Here is a 20873-nt window from a genome sequence, read left to right as displayed (position 1 = left end):
TCTCCAGAGAAGATATACAAATGGCCAATAAACATTTGAAAAGATGCTCAATATCACTAATCATTAGAGAAATGCAAATCAAAACCACAATGAGATACCACTTCACACCCATTAGGATGGCCTGTATAAAATAAATCTTTAAAAAGCAGAAAAAAAAAGTGTTGGCGAGAACATGGAGAAATTGGAGCCTTTGTGCATTGCTGGTGGGAATGTAAAATGATACAACTGCTATTAAAAAACGGTACGGCATTCCTCAAAAAATTAAATACAATTACCATGTGATCTAGTAATTCCACTTCTAGATATATACTCAAAAGAAGTGAGCTCTCTAGGCAAGATGGCGGTGGGGCGAGGCTGGTGTGACGTTAGTGCAGCCACGCCTTTCTCGGCAAGATCTCTCCACTTTGGATGTTACCAAGTTGACGCCACTTTCACATGAAGTTATAAGCAGACAGGCCACAATTAATATAGGTACAATTGGTCATGTAGCTCACGGGAAATCTACAGTTGTAAAAGCTATTTCTGGAGTTCACTCTGTCAGGATCAAAAATGAACTAGAAAATAATATTACAATCAAACTTGGCTATGCTAATGCTAAGATTTATAAACTTGATGACCCAAGTTGTCCTCGGCCAGAATGTTACAGATCCTGTGGAAGTAGTACACCCGATGAGTTTCCTACAGACATTCCAGGGGCCAAAGGGAACTTCAAATTAGTCAGACATGTTTCCTTTGTTGACTGTCCTGGCCACGATAGTTTGATGGCTACTACGCTGAATGGTGCCACAGTGATGGACGCAGCTCTTCTATTGATAGCTGGAAACGAGTCTTGTCCTCAGCCACAGCTTCTGAACACCTGACTGCTACAGAAATCATGAAACTGAAGCATATTTTGATTCTACAAAATAAAATTGATTTGGTAAAAGAAAGCCAGGCTAAAGAACAGTATGAACAGATCCTTGCATGTGTACAAGGTACAGTAGCAGAAGGACCTCCTATTATTCTAATTGCTGCTCAGCTAAAATACAATATTGAAGTTGTCTGTGAGTACATAGTAAAGAACATTCCAGTACCCCCAAGAGACTTTACTTCAGAACTCCAACTTGTTATTAGATCCTTTGATGTCAACAAACCTGGCTGTGAAGTTGATGACCTTAAGGGGGATGTAGATGGTGGTAGTATTCTAAAAGGAGTATTAAATGTGGGCCAGGAGATAGAAGTCAGACCTGGTATTGTTCCAAAAATAGTGAAGGAAAACTCATGTGAAAACCCACCTTTTCCAAAATTGTATTGCTTTTCGCAGAGCATAATGATCTTCAGGATGCTACTCCAGGAGGGCTTATTGGAGCTGGAACAAAAATTAACCCCACTTTGTGCCAGGCTGACAGAATGGTGGGGCAGGTACTTGGTGCAGTTGGAGCTTTACCTGAGATCTTCACAGACTGGAAATTTCCTATTTCCTGCTTAGACGGCTTCTAGGTGTACGCACTGAAGGAGACAAGAAAGCAGCAAAAGCTGTCTAAGAATGAAGTGCTTATGGTGGACATAGGATCCCTGTCGACAGGAGGAAGAGTTAGTGCAGTCAAGGCTGATTTGGGCAAAATCACAGAAGTAGGAGAAAAAATTGCCCTTAGCCGAAGAGTTGAGAAACAGTGGCGTTTAGCTGGTTGGCGTCAAATAAGAAGAGGAGTTGACAATCAAACCAACAGTAGACGATGACTGAAGAATTAAATAACAGATTTGGATGAAGTCGTAATTTCTCTTAACAACCTAGGGGTATATTTTCAAAGCAACAGTGAGGACAGCTCATTACCTTAGGAGTAGCTGTAAGATTATTATCATTTTTTGGTGATGAAAATTTAACCTCTAGTACTAAAATAAGGTCTACAATAAAAGTAAAAATTGGCATGATGTTGGATTGAATCTACATTTTACCAGAAATTAATCATTCCCAAATAATGTCTAATTTATACATCAATGAAGGTTTGAAAGGAAACAGCTACAACCAGCCATTGCTGTAGCACACATACCACTGAACCTATTTGAAATAAAATTTTTCTTCTTATTAAAAAAAAAAAAATAAGGAAGTGAAAGCAGGGACCCAAAGAGATATTTCTATCCCCATGTTCACAGCAGCATTATTCACTATAGCTAAAAGGTGGAAATGACCCAACTCTTCATCAATAGATGAATGGATAAACAAAATGTGGTATGGCCGTCTAGTAAAATCCTATTCAGCAATAAAAAGGAACAAACTACTGTTATCTGCAACAATATGGATGGATCTCGAAAAATATGTTAAAGAAGCCAACATAAAAGAGTAAATATTATATGATCCCATTTGTAAGATATTTCTAAAGAGGACAAATCTCTAGAAACAGAAAGTAGGTCAGTGGTTGCCTGAGACGAAGGCAGGGAGTCGGCTCTAAATGGGCACCGGGAGACTGTGGGGTGATGCAAATGTTCTAAGACTGGATTGTAGCAATGGTTGCACAACTGTATACTTTTTTTTTTTTTTTTGCGGTATGCGGGCCTCTCACTGTTGTGGCCTCTCCTGTTGCGGAGCACAGGCTCCGGACGCACAGGCTCAGCGGCCATGGCTCACGGGCCCAGCCTCTCCGCGGCATGTGGGATCCTCCTGGACCGGAGCACGAACCCGTGTCCCCTGCATCGGCAGGCGGACTCTCAACCACTGCGCCACCAGGGAAGCCCACAATTGTATAAATTTACTAAACTCATCAAACTGTACACTTAAAATCAGTGAACTTTATGGTAGGTAAATTATACCTCAAGAAATCTGTTTTATAAAAAAAAAAAAAGATGGTGTTGGTTATTCCTCCCCACACTTACTGTATGACCCAAAGAGATATGTTCTGAAATCCTGAAAGTGAGCAGATGAGGCCGGCAAACTGAAAAAGATGAAATTGTCGGCTGAAGTACGTTATGACTCCAAAAGGAAGAATTGCAGTCTTTGGGGCTACTTGGTCACAACCTAAGGAGATGGAGACAAGGTGGAGCCAGAGTTCCTCTCCCTGCAAAGGGAGAATCTTGGGCAGCAACACCCTGTGAAAGTGCCAGGCACTGTTTCCCATCGTCCAGCTGGGACATCAGAATCCCAGGGAGAGGGACCGTGTTTCTCCATCTCCCAACATGGAGAAGAAAAGAGGGAAGGGTTATTACCAGGTGGTTGGATGAGAGGAGCAGGGCTGGATCTGTGTGTGTGTGTGTGTGTGTGTGTGTGTGTGTGTGTGTGTACGAATGCACCAGCACACAGTTAAACCCCTACACAAACACAGACCCATTTGTATGTATGACATAAAATACAAAGTTTCATTACAATCATATCACAATTACATTACATATTTTTAATTATAGGGAAATGATAAGAAGGCAATATACTCAAATGCTGAATTCTTGGTTGGTTGCTCATTTTTAACTGAAATGAAAAACCTTTTTTTAAAAACTTCCCTTTTTACACGGGTTGGCCTTCATACATATTAGCAGGCAGCATCTGCACAGAGAAAGTCTCTTTGTCTGGAAAGGTAAATGCTTAATTCAAGCTTTTGTGTCATGAAATTAATTCTAATATAAATAAGAGTTTAAAGGATAAAAGCAGTCTGGAATGTTAATGTAAAAATGTGCACTGTTATTGAAAGAACAGACTTATTAGAAAACAAGGAAACAAATTAAAAACCCTTGCATTGGGTTCAAGTGAAAACTTTTACCAGCTTCATTAGTTTGGGAGTCAGTGTCCTTTATCCCTCCAGAGCCAGCCATGTAGTGGCTGCTGTCACTGTCGTTGTTTAGTATGTCAGAAGGTGAGGAAGACCAAAAACGCAGAAGGTAACTCTGGGTAGAGAAAAATTCCTAAATAACACAGGTCTCCAGAAATCATTCTTTTGCTTGTATTTCCACAATGGCTGGTTCTGTAATCAGATTAGCCAAATATTTATAGAATTTCTACTTTCCCACTATGCTTTACAGACACAAACAGTGTGATTCGTTTGTGTGGAAGAGTTCATTGAGGTCAAGGGTAGGAACTGCATTTGACTCTGCCACTTACAGGCTGTCCACCTACATGTGTACCGGCTTATGCGTTTTTAAGACACGGAGGATCCTTCCTACCCTCAGGATTGTCTTGAGAATTGAATGGTGTGATACCTGGTAGAGCAGCTGCCATCAAGAGGACACCCAATCAGTGGTGGGTCTTTTTCTGTTCCAGTCCACATTTTACCCACAGTTCACCATCCTGCTCAAACACACACACACACACATCACAAGTCTTGCTCTGAGAAGTTTTGTTGACATTTCCCACGGAAAAAAAACAAATGGAACCATTTTCAAGAGGAAAAACTCAACAGCACACAAGATGAAGACTGTACAGGGCACCTCTACTCCCAGTGAAGAAGGATTGGTGACTAGAAGCAGCAAAGAGACACCTATTCCCCTGTCCTCCCCTGTTCTGACAGGAAGAGGAGTAGAGGACACCAGAGCACCTAAATCTGGCTAGGAATCTGCTGAGTGAAAGGCAGAGCCTAGTACCCCTGGCTGATTATGAGGTCAAGGCTGCATATTCAAGCCCCATAAGGAGATTGATCCTGGCAGCAATCTTATTCCTGGCCCTGACCTACTCACTGTGCTTCCATTGGATGGAGGAGCTATGTCTGGGGGCTGGGAGGAGTAAAGGCTCATTGCATCCATTCCCATCATCAGAAAAAAAAATTCAAAGCATAGATCCTATTAACAGATGTCCTTTTTTTTTTTTTCTGCGGTACGCGGGCCTCTCACTGTTGTGGCCTCTCCTGTTGCGGAGCACAGGCTCCGGACGCGCAGGCTCAGTGGCCATGGCTCACGGGCCCAGCCGCTCCGCGGCATGTGGGATCTTCCCGGACTGGGGCATGAACCTGTGTCCCCTGCATCGGCAGGCGGACTCTCAACCACTGAGCCACCAGGGAAGCCCTATTATTATTAACTTTTATTTAACTGTTTATATCAAAATTCTATTTTACAACTGCATTGGTATATGTACTAATATTATATAGGAAAATATTTTCTTCAACCTAAAAGATTTTTTTCTCATCGTTTTAGAAAAACTAAAACATTTTCTGAGTCCTTAAAAGCACTAAGGACAATAGGCACTGTCCTGCTGGCTTAATGGTAAGTCGCTCCTGCTGGGGAGGATGGTAAGAGGGACAGGAGAAATGGCACCCAGCCACCAGATCTGAGCACATATTCCGATCAGAGCATGGGAAGGACTGCCCACCACTCCACACCCCCCACCAGGCCCTAAGACACTCTATTTGCTCTCACCGCAAGTTAGGAATATGGAACAAGGCACTGAACACCTCATTGTTGGGTTGGAAGGGCAGCCTCCTCTCAGGGTAGGTAACAAACTTCCTCACTCCAGATGTGTTCCCACCACTGCTGTCAACACAATGTGACTTGGAAGAAGTGTGGCCACCCCATCCAACATGGCTGATACACGGGAGGATCTGCCTGCTTTTCAACATTGAGAACTGCTCAATCCTGCCCCACGAATCTGACCAGTCCCAGAATACCTTTCATCCCACACTAGTCTCCTTTATTTTATAACCCATGTGGATTTCAAATCTGTTATTTCCTGAAGCATTAGTTTCAACACATAAGATTTGTAAGACTCATTTATTAGGGGGACCAACTCATCCTAGTTGGCCCAGGACCTTCGTGGTTTGGACACTGAAACCCGTGCATCCCGCAAAACCTCTCAATTTGGAGCAAACCAGGACAGTAGGTCAATGTTTAATGACATCCAAGCTTCATCCTCCTCTGCTGACATTTGTGTGTTTAGACCAACAAGACGAAAAGCACGGAAACGAATGTTTAAGTAGCAATAGTAATTCTGGAAAGTTTTAGTAGGGTCCAAAGTTACACTTGGCAAGATGGACACAGGCATTGAATCCTTGGTGTGGAAAGGGATGGCTGCAAGTCAGCCCCCTCTTTTCTGGGCTCCCTGGAATAGTCTCTTCCATAAATATTTTAAATGATTTGCCAAAGGAGAAAAGAAATTTGTGCAGTGGTTCTCCAACCACAGTGCACTTAAGAGTAACCTGAAGAACATGTTTAAAATATGCCTTTCTGAGCCCTATCCGCCCCCACCCAGAGAGTTTAGCTTGGGAGTGTCTAAAAAGCAGTCTTTTTAACAAGAACCCTGAGGGATCCTGATGAACATAGTGGGTGGAGCACACTTTTCAAGGGTCTGCAGTAGGGGGGAAGGTGTGAGAATTACTTCCCCTCTCACTGCAAGTAAGGCAAAACCATGCAGCAAGGAACACTTAGTGTCAGGACAGCTGTTATCCAAAAAGCACTTTCTTGTAAATCTTGAGATTGTCGGAACACCTAAAGCAAAGCACATCTGAGTTAATCCAGATAACTATGGTCTACGTACATACACATGCTGTGTAGTGTATAGACCCATATAGCTATCAATATAATGTATACATAGATAATGGCATACATAAGATCACAGCTGTTAAAGTGACACTAGGGAACAGGTACCCATTAAGCCTTTATACATAGGAATGCTATGGTGGTGTTTAACACATCTGGAGTCCTGTTCTGACTACATTAAATCTGAGATGGCCATAAGATAACCAAATAGAGATGATAAATGGACAGTTGGATAAAAAGCCTACAGCTCTGGGGTTTGGTTAGGGGTCAGGTTAGGTGTAGAGATAGATTTAGGGAGTGACCCACATAAGGCTTCCAGGTCTTCAGTAAAACATGGGCTACAGGGGCTGGGGTTTTAATGCCAAGGCAAGGTCAGAGACACCATAGCCCCAGAGGCAGGAGCCTGGTTCCCTACCTGGAACCAGGAACTGGTAGAACTTGGGCTCTCTATCCACCAACAGAAATGAGAGTGTCTGTTCATCAGCTCAAGCTACAGTTCAAAGGCCAGGTGTGGAAGTCCTTTGTCTCTTGAGGTAAAAACCCTAATTCATTATCTCTCAGTACAGAAACTCATGGAGGAGAGCATAGGATTGTCCTGTGGGTACTCCACAGCCCAAGACATCAACAGGAAAAATATTCCCACAGACAACATCCCCAAGGGAAGATGCACTCAGGCCAGAATCACAGAATATATGAGGAAAGCCAAAAGCACGGCAGGCAATCGACATACGCCACCCCTCCAACCCTCATCCCAGGAAGAGGAAGAAATCACACCTGCAGAGCTAGAGGTAATAAGACAATCTGAAAGGGACTTTGAAATTGGTTCAGTTGGAAATAGAAAATCATTTAAGGGTTTTGAGAAAAAGCCAGACATGCTGAAAGGGGTGTTTTACAATGATTAGTGTGGCAATGACATGAAGAATTCAACAGAGAAAGGTGTGATTAGAGGCAGCAAGAATAGATATATATCTCCTTCTTCTGAACACCCCTAAAATTTAACCTGCACATCTCTTATGACTTTATGACCTCACCACTTTATTCCATGTTTTAAAGCTGCTTTCACATATATAAGCCATAGAAAGGAATTTGCCGAGGGCTTCCCTGGTGGCGCAGTGGTTAAGAATCCGCCAATGCAGGGGACACGGGTTCGAGCCCTGGTCCAGGAAGATCCCACATGCCACGGAGCAGCTAAGCCCGTGCGCCACAACTACTGAGCCTGCGCTCTAGAGCCTGCGAGCCACAACTACTGAGCCCACATGCCACAACTACTGAAGCCTGTGCGCCTAGAGCCCGTGTTCCGCAACAAAGAGTAGCCGCCACTCTCTGCAACTAGAGAAAGCCTGCGGGCGGCAGCAAAGACCCAACGCAGCCAAGCATAAATAATAGATAAATAAATAAACAAACAAACATGTCCATTTAAAAAAAAAAGGGATTTGCTGAACTCAAAGATCTCTCTATATATACACATGTGTATCTTTCTGTATCTCCCGCAGCACCTAACATAGTGTGCTGGGCACAGGAGAATCCCCATAAATGTTTCCTGAAGAAATGATCCAGCACATGAACAAGCACCATGTTAGAAGGTGATCGATCAGAACCTTGCTCCGTGGACCTCTGACTTGAACTGGAGCACAAAACCAAGCTGATGGCACGCCATCAGTTCATCTCCCTGGGACCAGCTAGGTTCCCTAAACTGGTTCTCTTCTTAGCCTATGTGGACATCATCTGTCAATGTATTTAAAACTCAGGTGGATTCAGTGACAGCCTTAAGCCCTGTCACCCTGAGGAAAATCTTTCGCTATGTGTGAATTTCCCTGGTGCAGATGGTTGCATAACTTGTCTTCCTCTTCCAATTGATTGTCAGCTTAGAGACATTTGACTCTACATGAGAGCAGGCTTTGCCCTAAATCTGACTACCCCATTCCTAATCAGTTAGAGCCCTTCTCCTTCCCTCTTTGAGGAAAAGGTCCTAATGTAATGACCAAGCCCTGGGAAACAGCAGTAACTTAAGATCCTGCACAGGAGCACAATCTTACCACATTGCATAGCAGAGAAGCAAAGATTGCAGGCCCTCCTGAGGGGACCAGAGCCATGCTCATTGCCAAAGCTTTCCTGTGTGCTGGTGGCGATGGGAATGATGATGACAGTGATGACGATGACACAAAGCTATCTTTTATCAACCGTCTAATATTGCCGGGCATTATCCTAGCCATCTTTAATAGAACTTGGCATAACATTCTCACAAGAATCCAATTAAAAAGGTTCTCGCACGCCCATTTTACAGATGAGAACATTGAAGAGGAAGGAAGTTAAAAAAGTCATCCTTTGTAAAAAATCTAGTAGAGGGCTTCCCTGGTGGCGCAGTGGTTGAGAGTCCGCCTGCTGATGCAGGGGACACGGGTTCGTGCCCCGGTCCGGGAAGATCCCACATGCCGCAGAGCGGCTGGGCCGCTGAGCCATGGCCGCTGAGCCTGCGCGTCCGGAGCCTGTGCCCCGCAACGGGAGAGGCCACGGCAGTGAGAGTCCCGCGTACCGCAAAAAAAAAAAAAAAAAAAAAATCTAGTAGGTGTCAAAGCCGGGATTCAAACCCAGGTCAGCCTGAATGTAGTTTGTATTCTTTCCACCTCCCCACACTGCCTCCAAGTGCCCAGGCTCCAACGAAACGTCCAGCAGCAGCCCCGCCACTTTGCATAACTGTCTCGAGGACTTCAGATGATGTACAGGGGTTTTGGAGCTGGAATTGTTTCCCAGGAGACTGGAAGCAGGCACCAGCTTCCTGAGTTTTTATTCCAGTTTCATTCATGGCCTCTTGAAGAGACTGACTAAATAAACCTGGTTTCATCATGCTGCCCCCATTCCACTCCACAGAGAACGAGCTGATCCTGCCCAGCTCCGGATTTTCGTGCCCCCAATGTGAAGCCAACTACCCACCCACATGGCCAAAGCAACTGCAAATAAATAGCTCTGAAATTGTAATGGGCTTCTTTTGGGATACTGAGTAAGGCCATAATGGAGAAATAGTATTCACAGCACATTCTGGTACTTACATCATTGAAAGGGTCCATTGCCAGCGTGGTCAAAACACACTGTACTGGCTAGCTCTCTAGCTCAAAATAACTGCAGAATTAATTATTTTAAAGGGTTTCAAGAAACTTAAAATGAGTGGTTTTTTTAAATGATTCTACAAACCACATGACCATCAACAAGCCAATAGGAGAAATAAACTGTGGTCCAGGCACACTGTGAACTATTAGAAATTAGTAAAAATAGATGCACTGCATTACAGCTACTTGCAACAACATGGATGAACCTTAGAAACATAATAACCAGGAAAGACATAGGATCTAATGACTCAAAATCAAGAAGAAAAATAAATAAGTAACAGAAAAAACAGTGATGCAGATATTAGTTATCAAATAGGAAATTTTAAAGTTATTCTTAATACGTTCCCCAAAAAAGGAACGGAAAGGATGGAGAATTTTCCCCAGAAACTGGAATCTGTTCAGGAAAGGGTCAAATGGAAATCCTAGAATGAAAATAATAAAATTACGGAAATTAAGAATTGAATAGATAGGTTCAAAAGCAGATTAGATGTAGCCAAAGAGAGGATAATAAAGCACAGAGGAAAAGAATGAAAAGGGAGAGGGGGGCAGAGCATGAGAGATCTAGAGACATGGTAAAAACATCTAGCACATTTGTAACTGGAGTCCCAGGTGGAGAGGAGAGAGATAACAGGATAAAAGCAACTGTTAAAGAGGGACTTCCCTGGTGGTGCAGTGGTTAAGAATCCGCCTGCCAATGCAGGAGACATGGGTTCGAACCCTGGTCTGGGAAAATCCCACAGGCCGCGGAGCAACTAAGACCATGCGCCACAACAACTGAGCCTGTGCTCCAGAGCCCGTGAGCCACAACTACTGAGCCCTCGTGCCACAACTGCTGAAGCCTGCACACCTAGAGCCTGTGCTCCACAACAAAGAGAAGCCACCACAATGAGGAGCCCGCACACCCCCAATGAAGTGTAGCCCCTGCTCCTCGCAACTCGAGAAAGCCCACGCACAGCAACGAAGACCCAACACAGCCAAAAATAAATAAATAAATAAGTGTGTTAAAAAAAAAAAGCAACTGTTAAAGAAATGCTGGCTGAGAATTCTCCAAAAATTATGAAAGATATTAAGCCACAGAATAAAGAACTTCTACAACAGTATGGAGATTCCTCAAAAAATTAAGACTAGAAATAACATACAATCCAGCAACTCCAGTTCTGGGTATTTATCCAAAGAATACAAAAACACTAATTCGAAAGATATATGCACCCCAATATTCATAGCAGCATATTTACAATAGCCAAGATATAGAGGCAACCTAAGTGTTCATCAACAGATGAATGGGTAAAGAAAATGTGGTGTATATATACAATGGAATACTACTCAGCCATGAAAAAGAGTGAAATCTTTCCATTTGTGACAAAATGGACGGACCTAGAGGGTATTATGCTAAGTGCCATAAGCCAAACCAAGAAAGACAAGTACCGTGTGATTTCACTCATATGTGGAATATAAAAAACAAACAAAGAATAATAAAAAATGACCAAACCAAACAAAAACAAACACATAGATACAGAGAACAGAGTAGTGGTTACCAGAAGGGGAGGGGGAGGGAGGGTGAAATGGGTAAAGGGGATAAAGTGAATGGTGACAGATGGAAACTAAATTTTTGGTGGTGAGTACACTGTAGTGTATACAGAATTAGAAATATAATGTTGTAAACATGAAACTTATATAATGTTGTAAACCAATGTTACCACAATAAAAAAATTAATTAAAAATGTTTTAATCTGAAAAAAAAAGATTTTTTACAACCCTCAAGCAAGATAAATACAAAGAAATAAGCACAGAAAAATTGCTGAAAACCAAAGACAAAGAGAAAAACGTTAAAAGTAGCCGGGGAAGGGGTGGGGAACCCACATTTTTTCAAAGTAGCAACAATAAAGCTGATAGCTAAAAGCAATAGAAAAATGGGAACCAGAAGACAGTTAAAGGAAATTTTTTAAGTGCTGAAAGAAAGTAATTGCTAACCTAAAATTCAATGCTCAGTGAAAATAATCTTCAAAAGTGAAGCCATAATAAAGATATTTTCAGGCAAACAAAAACTGAGAGAATTTATAATTAATATATCTGTGTTAAAAGAAACACTAAAAGGCTTTTTTCAGGCAGAAAGTAAATAATTCCAGATGGAAGCATAGTAATGCACAAAGGAATAAACAGCACCAAAAATGTAAAATGTATGGATAAATCTAAATTCATATTTACTGTATAAAACAATAATACTAATGTTTTGGGGGGTTCAAAATATATAGAGAATTAAATATATGTTAACAATAGCACAAAAGACAAGAAGAAGGTAGTGGAGTTAAAGTGTTGTAAGGTTCTTTCATCATCCAGGATGTGAAACAAATACTCATTCAAGGTAGGTTATAATAAAATAATGGTACATGTTGCAACCTCTAGGGTAATCAGTAAAGAATAATAAAATAATGTACCAATAACAAGCTAATGGAGTAGGAAAATTGAATAATTTTTGAATGCTTGATTAATCCAAACAAGGAAAGAAAGGAGAGCAGATTTAATAAAAACCACATGGAACAAAAAGAAAGTAAATAGTAAGATGATCAGTGTAAACCTTAATATCAATAATTACTTTAAATATAAATGGATGAAAGTCTCCAATTAGAAGACAAAGATTGTGAGACTGGATAAAAATAAATAAAATCTGACTACATGCAACTTACCAGTAACACAACTTAAACATATGGATACAGAAAGAAAAGTTGTGCAGCAGTTTCAAAACACAGGCACAAATCCTCTGCCACTCCTCTCATTAAGAAGTGGGGGTTTAACTCCCCTCCCCAGTCTGGACAGTCTTGTGACTCCTTCAACTAATAAAGAATGGCGCGGGACTTCCCTGGCAGCGCAGTGGTTAAGAATCCACCTGCCAATGCAGGGGACGCAGGTTTGAGCCCTGGTCCGGGAAGATCCCACATGCCGTGGAGCAACTAAGCACATGCACCACAACTACTGAGCCTGCGGTCTAGAGCCCGCAAGCCACAACTACTGAGCCCTCGTGCCACAACTACTGAAGCCCGCGCACCTAGATCCCATGTTCCACAACAAGAGAAGCCACCGCAATGAGAAGCCTGTGCACCGCAACAAAGAGTAGCCCCTGCTCGCCACAACTAGAGAAAGCCTATGCGCAGCAACAAAGACCCAACACAGCCAAAAAACAAGTGTATTCGTAAAAAAAAAAAAAAAAAAAAGAATGGCAGAAGTAACACTTTCAAACACTTTCAAAAATCTAGTAACACCTAGATTTTTCAAAGCTAGGTCATAGAAGGCTATGCAACTTAGGCCTTGTTCAGTGATATTCTCACTTGCAGAGCTCTGAGCCACTGTGTAAGAAGCCTGACTGCCCTGAGGCTGCCAGCATAGCCCAAGCTACACGGGAAGTCTTCACTGAGCTCAGTGTCCAGTTATCCTGGTCCAGGTACAAGCCAGGTGAGTGAAAAAGTCTTCAGACAATTCCAACCCCCAACCATTCAAGTCTTTCCAGCCACGATTCCAGATATCATAGAGCAGAGATAAGGCATCTCTGCTATGCTCTGTCCAAATTCCTGACCCACAAAACCTATGATGGAGACAAAAGAGTTGTTGGTTTATGCCACTAAGTTTTGAAGTGCTTTGTTATACAGCAACAGATAACTGGAAAATGTTTGAAACTAAAAGGATGGATGGAAAAAGATACTCAAAGCAAAGATTAATCAAAAGAAAGGTAGTGTATCTAAACAAGTATCAAACAAAATAAACTTTTAAGGCAAGCAGTTTTACTGAATAATATTTCCTAATGAAAAAAGGCTTGGTAAAACAGAAAAATATAGCAATTCTAAACTTGTACACACATAATAACATAGCTTCAAAATATATAAAGCAAAAACTGACAGAACGAGGGGAAGAAAATGCAGATCCACAAGTATAGTTGGAGATTTTCACGTACTTCTACGGGTATATTTTAAAGGATTAACATCATTCAGATACATTCTCTGATGACAGTTAAACTGAGCAAGAGGTCCAAAACAGAACCATAACTAGGAAACCTCCAGATGTTTAGAAATTAAGAAATATACTTTTCTAAATAATCCATAGATCAACGTAAAAAAATTACATTAAAATATCAAGCTTCTAACAAAACAAAAATGACAAAAATACCATCAATAAAGAAAAAAGGCAAACACGGGATGCGAGAAGATGTTGGCAATACATATGGAGATTAGAAAATATTTTGAACTGAATGGCAGTGAAACATATGAAAAATTAATGAATGCAACTGAAATAGAGATCAAGAGAAATAGTCCAGTACACCCACCAAAATGGCTAAAAATTTTTTGCTCAACTAACAATATCAAGTGTTGGCAAAGTTGTACAGCAACTAGAATTCAAACATATTGCTGGTGGTACAGTTTGTAAATTGGCACAACCACTTGGGAAAATTGTTTGGAAGTTTCTATTATTATATGTTCATACTCTATGACACAACAATTATATTCCTTTTATACCCAACAGAAATGAGTACATACATGCACCAAAAGACATATACAGGAAAGTTCATGGCAGCTTTCTTTATACCAACAAAAAAATGGACACAACACAAATGTCTATTAACAGTAGAATGAATGAACTGGGTGGTTTATTCACACAACAGAATATCACTCAACCAATGAAAAAGAATGAAGTGCTAATACATATGGTTAGATGAACATGGATGAATCCCACAAATACAATGCTGACTGAAAGAAGGCAGACACAAGATTACAAACCTAATAATTCCAAAACTAATCTTTGGAGACATGAGTCAGAACAGCTGTTACCTTGCAGTGAAAGTGGGTGAATAACTGACAGGAAAGGGGTGTCAGGGAAGCTTCTGCAGTACCAGTAATGGGCCACACCTTGATCTAGGTGTGGTCACATAAGTGTATACTTTGTAAAAACTAATCAAGCTGTACACTGAAGTTTTGTGAATTTTACTGTGATGTATGTTATACTTTAATTTTTTTTTAGGTTTTTTTTAAAGCAAAGGGATAATAAACACGAAATTCAGGATAGTGATCACCTCTGGAGGAAAGACCAGGAAATAGGAAAGGAAAGAAACACAGAGATGCTTTAAATTTACATACATGATGCAAACCTATACCCTTTTGTATGTATCAAATATTACATTAGGGGCTTCCCTGGTGGCGCAGTGGTTGAGAGTCCGCCTGCCGATGCAGGGTACACGGGTTCGTGCCCTGGACCGGGAAGATCCCACGTGCCGCGGAGCAGCTGGGCCCGTGAGCCATGGCCTCTAGGCCTGCGCGTCCAGAGCCTGTGCTCTGCAACGGGAGAGGCCACAACACTGAGAGGCCCGCGTACCGCAAAAAAAAAAAAAAAAAAAAATTACATTAAACGTGAATACAAATTATTTTAGTAAAAAAAAGTATTCAAATGTTTAAAACGCCTGTGTTGAACTCAGGAAGAATTTTTAAACTAAATTCATATAAATGACTTTCAGTGATATTTAAATACAGGAAGACAGCTGCATTACTTGAATAAGTGTCCTCCTAGCACCATGCTGATTGTTCCTTTAAGAGACCACTTTGTATGAGGTCGAGCAATAATAATGACTGGCATTATTGAGTACATGCTAGACTGTCTGTTGAGCACTGTTGTGAATGCTTTACATGCATTTAATTGTCATGTAACCCTATGAGGCCAATACTGTTATCACCCCAATTTAACAGATGGGGATACACACACAGGGAGTTCAAGTGATTTGCCCGTGGCCTCACAGCAGGCAAGCCAGAGAGCCAGCCCCTGAAGGCTGGTTTTGAATTGCAGTCCGGCTCCACAGCAGACTCACTTAACCTCTGCACCACTCTGCATCTTACAAGAGGCATATCTCCAGTTTCTGGGAGTTCTCAACCATACCCAACTCCTGACAAGGCCTGAAATGGAATTCCAGAGTTTTATAACACCCGCCTCCTAAAGAAGGGGTGCAGTGATGTGTCCTCAGTTACAATGACAGCAAATTACATTGTCATTACCACCAGTAACAATAGCAATAAACGTTAAAGCCCACACTGTACTATATTACAGAGTAAATCTGAAAGTTGCCACGATGGAGCAATTAACATGTGTCTTCATTCCAGACCCTCCCTAAGTAAAAAGTAACCTGGACAAATTATTTTCTCTCTCTGAACTTCTTCCTGTTCTCTCCTGGCTTATGGCACCTACCACTTTAAACTATGCGCTCGATTTATTCATGATGTATGTCTTACCTCTCCTCTGGGAGGATAGGATTTGTTTCTGCTTCTTCCTTGCCTCCTTGTGGCCCACATTACATAGACATAGTAGATGCTCAGCAAATATCTGTGTAATGAGGGCACACATGACATAAATAAAGATGAGGTCGAACAGTCCAGTTCTTTGTAAATAGTGCCCACATGTCCTTTGACCTTGCCCATCAAATTCACTGCTGTATGCCAGGGACTTAGAAAAGGACCTGTAAGTTAGTAAATACTAAATACCAAATTTTGGTTGAATGAATGAAAATATGAAGGACAGGTAATTCTCCCACACTGCAAAGTGTCCACATCCTATTCCTCATCTGTGTGAAAGGTCTCACTGACACTTGGGATGGGTGAACATGTCTATCAACTCAAAGGAATAAGGAATTTGCTGCTGTACTGCTGGGTCTTGATCATAGAATGAAGAGTTTACAATTAGAGCCATGGGCAGCTGGTTTGAGAGAAAAGCCTGCCCACTGGCCCAAGCCTGTAGCCATGGTGGTGGTGACCTGTCTTTGGGATTTGCAGTGAGCTCTTCCTATCATGCAGTCTTGGGGAGGATGGGGGTGAGTGTAAATGTCTTGAGCATCTTCAAGAATTTTCTTCCCCTCCCCCAGCTTTATTGAGTTGTAACTGATGTATAACATGTAAATTTAAGGTGATAGACGTACATATTGCAAATTATCACCATAGTGTTAGCTAACATCTCCATCTTGTCACACAATTACCATTTCTTTTTTGTGGTGAGAACATTTAAGACATACTCTCTCAGCAACATTTAAGTATATATTACAGTGTTACGAACTATAATCACCATGCTATACATTAGATTCCCCAGAACTTATTCATCTTATAACTCAAAGTTTATCTTTGACCAAAATCTCCCCATTTCCACCAACCTCTAGCCCCTGGTAACTGCCATTCTAGTCTTTGTTTCTATGAGTTTAAGCTCTTTTAAGATTCCACATATACATGATATTGTACAACGTTTGCATAATACCCTCAAGGTCCATCCATGTTGTTACAAAAGGCAGGATTTCCTTCTTTCTCATGACTGAATAAAGTTCCAATGTGTGTGTGTGTGTGTGTGTGTGTATTACATATGCACACACATATATATACATATGTATCTTCTATATATACATATATATCATATAATTATAAATATATAGATATAGATATCATATATTCTTTATCCATTCATCCACTGATGGACACTTAGGTGGTTTCGCTATCTTGGCTATGGTGAATAATGCTGCAATGAACACAAGAATGCAGATATCTCTTGGAGATCCTGTTTCCATTTCCTTCAGATATATACCCAGAAATGGAATTGCTGGATCGTATGGTAGTTTTATTTTTAACTTTTGTGGAACCTCCATACTGTTTTCCATAGTAGCTGCACCAATTTAATTCTCACTAACAGTGAGCAAATGTTCCTTTTTTTCCACACCCTGGCCAGCACTTATCTCTTGTCTTTTTTTTTTTATTTTATTGGATTATAATTGATTTACAATGTTGTGTTAGTTTCAGGGGTACAGCAAAGTGATTCAGTTATACATATACATATATTTATTCTTTTTCAGATTCTTTCCCCGTATAGTTTATCACAGAATACTGATATCATCATTTTGATGACAGCCATTCTTAACAGGGGATATTTCATTGTGGTTTTGATTTGCGTCTCCCTGATGATTAGCGATATTGAGCACCTTTTCATGTACCTGTTGGACATTTGTTTGTCTTCTTTGGAAAAATGTGTATTCAGTTACTCTGCCTATTCTTTAAATTGGACTGTTCGATTTTTTGCTATTGAGTTGTATGAATTCTTTATATATTTTGGATATTAACCCGTTATCAGATACATGATTTGCAAGTATTTCCCCCCATTCTGTGGGTTGCTTTTTCATTTTGTTGATGATTCCCTTTGCTGTGCAGAAGCTTTTTAGTTTGATGTAGTCCCACTTGTTTATTTCTGCCTTTGTTGCCTTTGCTTTTGGTGTCAAACCCAGCAAATCATCACCAAGACTGATGTCAAGAAGTTTACCACCTAGGTTTTTCCTAGGAGTTTTACGGCCTCAGACCTTAAGTTCAAATCTTTTTTTTTTTAATTGAAGTATAGTTGATTTACAATATTATATTAGTTTCAGGTGAACAACACAGTGATTCAATATTTTTATAGATTACACTCCATTTTAAGTTATTATAAAATATTGGCTATAGTCCCTGTGCTGTACAATATATCCTTGTAGCTTATTTATTTTATACCTAGTAGTCTGTACCATGTTCAAGTCCTTAATCCAGTTGGAGTTGATTTTGGTGTATGGTGTAAGATAGAGGTCCAGTTTCTTTCTTTAGAATGTTCTTTCTTTGTCTTGTAAGAAGTCACCACAAGCTCTGGGGCTGGGCCTCCAGCTCCGTGGTGGGAGTGGGGAGAAAGTCCCCTCCCTCAGTCTCCCCTGCTCCACTTCCATCTCTGGTCCTCTTGTGGGAATTATTCCTCTAGCAGTGGGGAAGGCATGTGACGGCCCTTTTTAGGTATGAAACATCACGAGTCAGGGTGAGCTATGCCTTGGGGCAACTCTGGAACAGATGTCTGGAGAAAGACTGCTCTTTCCTTCCCTTAAATAGCATGCCTTGTTCCTCCAAACTGGACACTATCCCTCCTTCCTCCCTCCTCCCCCGTCCTTCATTCACCTCCTACCCAGCCCCTCCTTCAAGCCCAAAATACAGCTGTCCCGTCTCCTCTTCTCCCTCCCGCTCCTCCTCAGGTCTGCCCCCGGGGGAAAGCCAGAGCTTGATCCCAGAAGCAGAAAGAACCTACAAAACAGCCTACAGAGCCTGGGAGAAATGCCCCGGAATGAAGTGGTTCTTAGGGCCTCGCTCAGCAGCACATCACAACCTGACACTCAGTCCAGTTTGTCTGTTCATATCCTTTTATTGCAGAAAATCCAGTTCTGGCCATCATGTATTTAGATGTCCGATACCAGGCATCCCTCAGCAAAGCAGTACCATTCCCTTGGCTAAGGGACATTCGGAGACTGCCGTGGGGATGGGAGGCGCCTAACCTGGATCGGCTTCTGACACTGTGACCTAGAACCCAGTGACTGAGAAGTTTCCTCCAGATGCCTCCTTGTCTTCTAGAAGCATCTATTCATTCTCAACCCTCTGGGTGAGTTTTCATGGCAACTGTCTCAACCACTTTGCGTGTCTCCCAATTATTTCTACCTTGGTCTGTTTTCTCGGGCTGTTTCTCCCCACCTCTTTTTCGTTTCCTTCCGTTTCTTTCTGCCTCTATCTCTATGCGACTCTCTCTGCCCAGCTCCAGAGCTCCAGACCTCTTCGCATCGCCGTGTGTCTATGCCTCGTTTTCTGCCCCTGAACCTGGTCCTCCATCCCTCCGGGAGACCCTGGGAAACGCCTGAGTGCGGCGCTCGTGGCGCCGGCGCTTTCATCCCGATCCAGGTGGCTACAATCCAGTACAGGATTTACGGTGCCCTGACCCTGAGCCGTCAAGAAGGAACCGCCAGATTAATGGGGTGGGCGGGCTGGGGTAATAATCGTTTGTTTGATGTGACAAGCCTGATAGGCGTTGATTTACTTACAGACTGATGGGCTTTTAATTGAGCACCTCCATCGCAGGCACTTCAAAGGCAGGGGAATTGACAAGGGGCCCCTTTCACGGAGGGCTCCCGGTGACTGACAGCCCCCCTCTGCCCACGATCCCCTCGGCCTAGGATTGGGCCGGGCACCCCTGACCCGGCCCCTCTGGCAAAGTAACACGTTTTTCTGTGCAACTCAGAAATGGCCTTTTGTCTGCTGCCAAGGAAGGCAGGCCCTGCTCGGAAGGGCCCTTCTCCCGGGAGGATGAGCGGAGGGGACTCGGAGATGCTGAGACGGGTCCAGAGGACCCGGGGGGGGCGGGGCAGGGATGCCAGCAGCTCAGCCTGCAGACCGCTACTTTTGTTCTTCTGACTCCTGCTGGCCCAGCTCTCTTCACTCACCTCTTCCTCCTTCTCCCCGCTCCCTCCCTCTAGTTCAACCCCTCTCTTTGCTTTGCTCTCCCCAGCTCTTGGCCTCTTCCTACTCTACCTCTTTCCCCTCCCACTTCCTCATTCCTCCTTGTCGGGAAAGGTCAGAAGAGGAGGAGTCAGCTTCTGCTGTCCCCAGAGTGGCCTGTTGACAGTCCTTCTCCTCCTGGACAGCCACTCTTCCCCTCTCTTCATGCTGCGGGCAGTGAGGCCTCAGTCGGGAGCACCCTTGGACCCGTCCCCGCTGTGGGCTACACTACAATGAACAGGGCTGCAGATGACCTCTTTGGCTAAGGGCAGGGACTCTGGTCCAGTGGGGTTTCTACCCCACTCTTGTTTAGTCTAGAATAGGCTTTAATATCAGAGGCTTTATCCTGTTTGAAATTTTAGAAAATAGTCTTTATCAGGGAAGTTCTGTCTGAATGGATTTGCTTTGTCTTTTTGTTTGTTTGTTTGTTTTTGCTGTACGCAGGCCTCTCACTGTTGCGGCCTCAGCGGCCATGGCTCACGGGCCCAGCCACTCCGCGGCATGTGGGATCCTCCCGGACCGGGGCACGAACCCATGACCCCTACGTCGGCAGGCGGACTCTCAACCACTGCGCCACCCGGGAAGCCCTGGATTTGCTTTGTTTTTGTTAGTTTTTCTGTTTAGTCCTGATGTCTGGGCTGCTGAACTTTCCTTATTCGTGGAAGAAGATATGCCCAAAGCTCTCTCCCAATGTCAGCTCACTTGCTGTGACTGGGCGAGGGGTCGAAGGAGTGGGGGCAATGAGTACTGAAGGCTAGGATCCCATCCCCACCCATGGGGCAGAGTCCTTGAACTCTAGAGGGGGTCCCCTGTAGCCCCCAGGCTTCCTCACTAGGTCAGGGGTCCAGTGACACCCCCAGCCAGGAGGAGATTCAAGTTCTAAGTCAAGCTGCTTTAGTTACCATGGGAAGCCATGTTCCCTGTGTATCTCTTCTTCCCCTGTAGTAACTGGTCCAAGATCATAGAGCCCGGAAGTGAAAGAGCAGGTACCTGGCTGGAAAGACAGCAGTAATAA

At 42.7% G+C, this 20873-nt stretch overlaps 1 pseudogene; it reads left to right on the top strand.

Annotated features, from left to right (window-relative positions):
• Positions 1–328: 328 nt before the first annotated feature.
• On the top strand, positions 329–1723 carry LOC101282790 (eukaryotic translation initiation factor 2 subunit 3-like; annotated as a pseudogene).
• The last annotated feature ends 19150 nt before the right edge of the window (positions 1724–20873 follow it).

Source organism: Orcinus orca, chromosome 21 (genome assembly GCF_937001465.1).
Source record: "Orcinus orca chromosome 21, mOrcOrc1.1, whole genome shotgun sequence".
In the NCBI taxonomy this organism is placed as follows: domain Eukaryota; kingdom Metazoa; phylum Chordata; class Mammalia; order Artiodactyla; family Delphinidae; genus Orcinus; species Orcinus orca.
The sequence above is the reverse complement of the archived record's forward strand: the minus strand, read 5'-3'. Positions and strand labels throughout refer to the sequence as shown.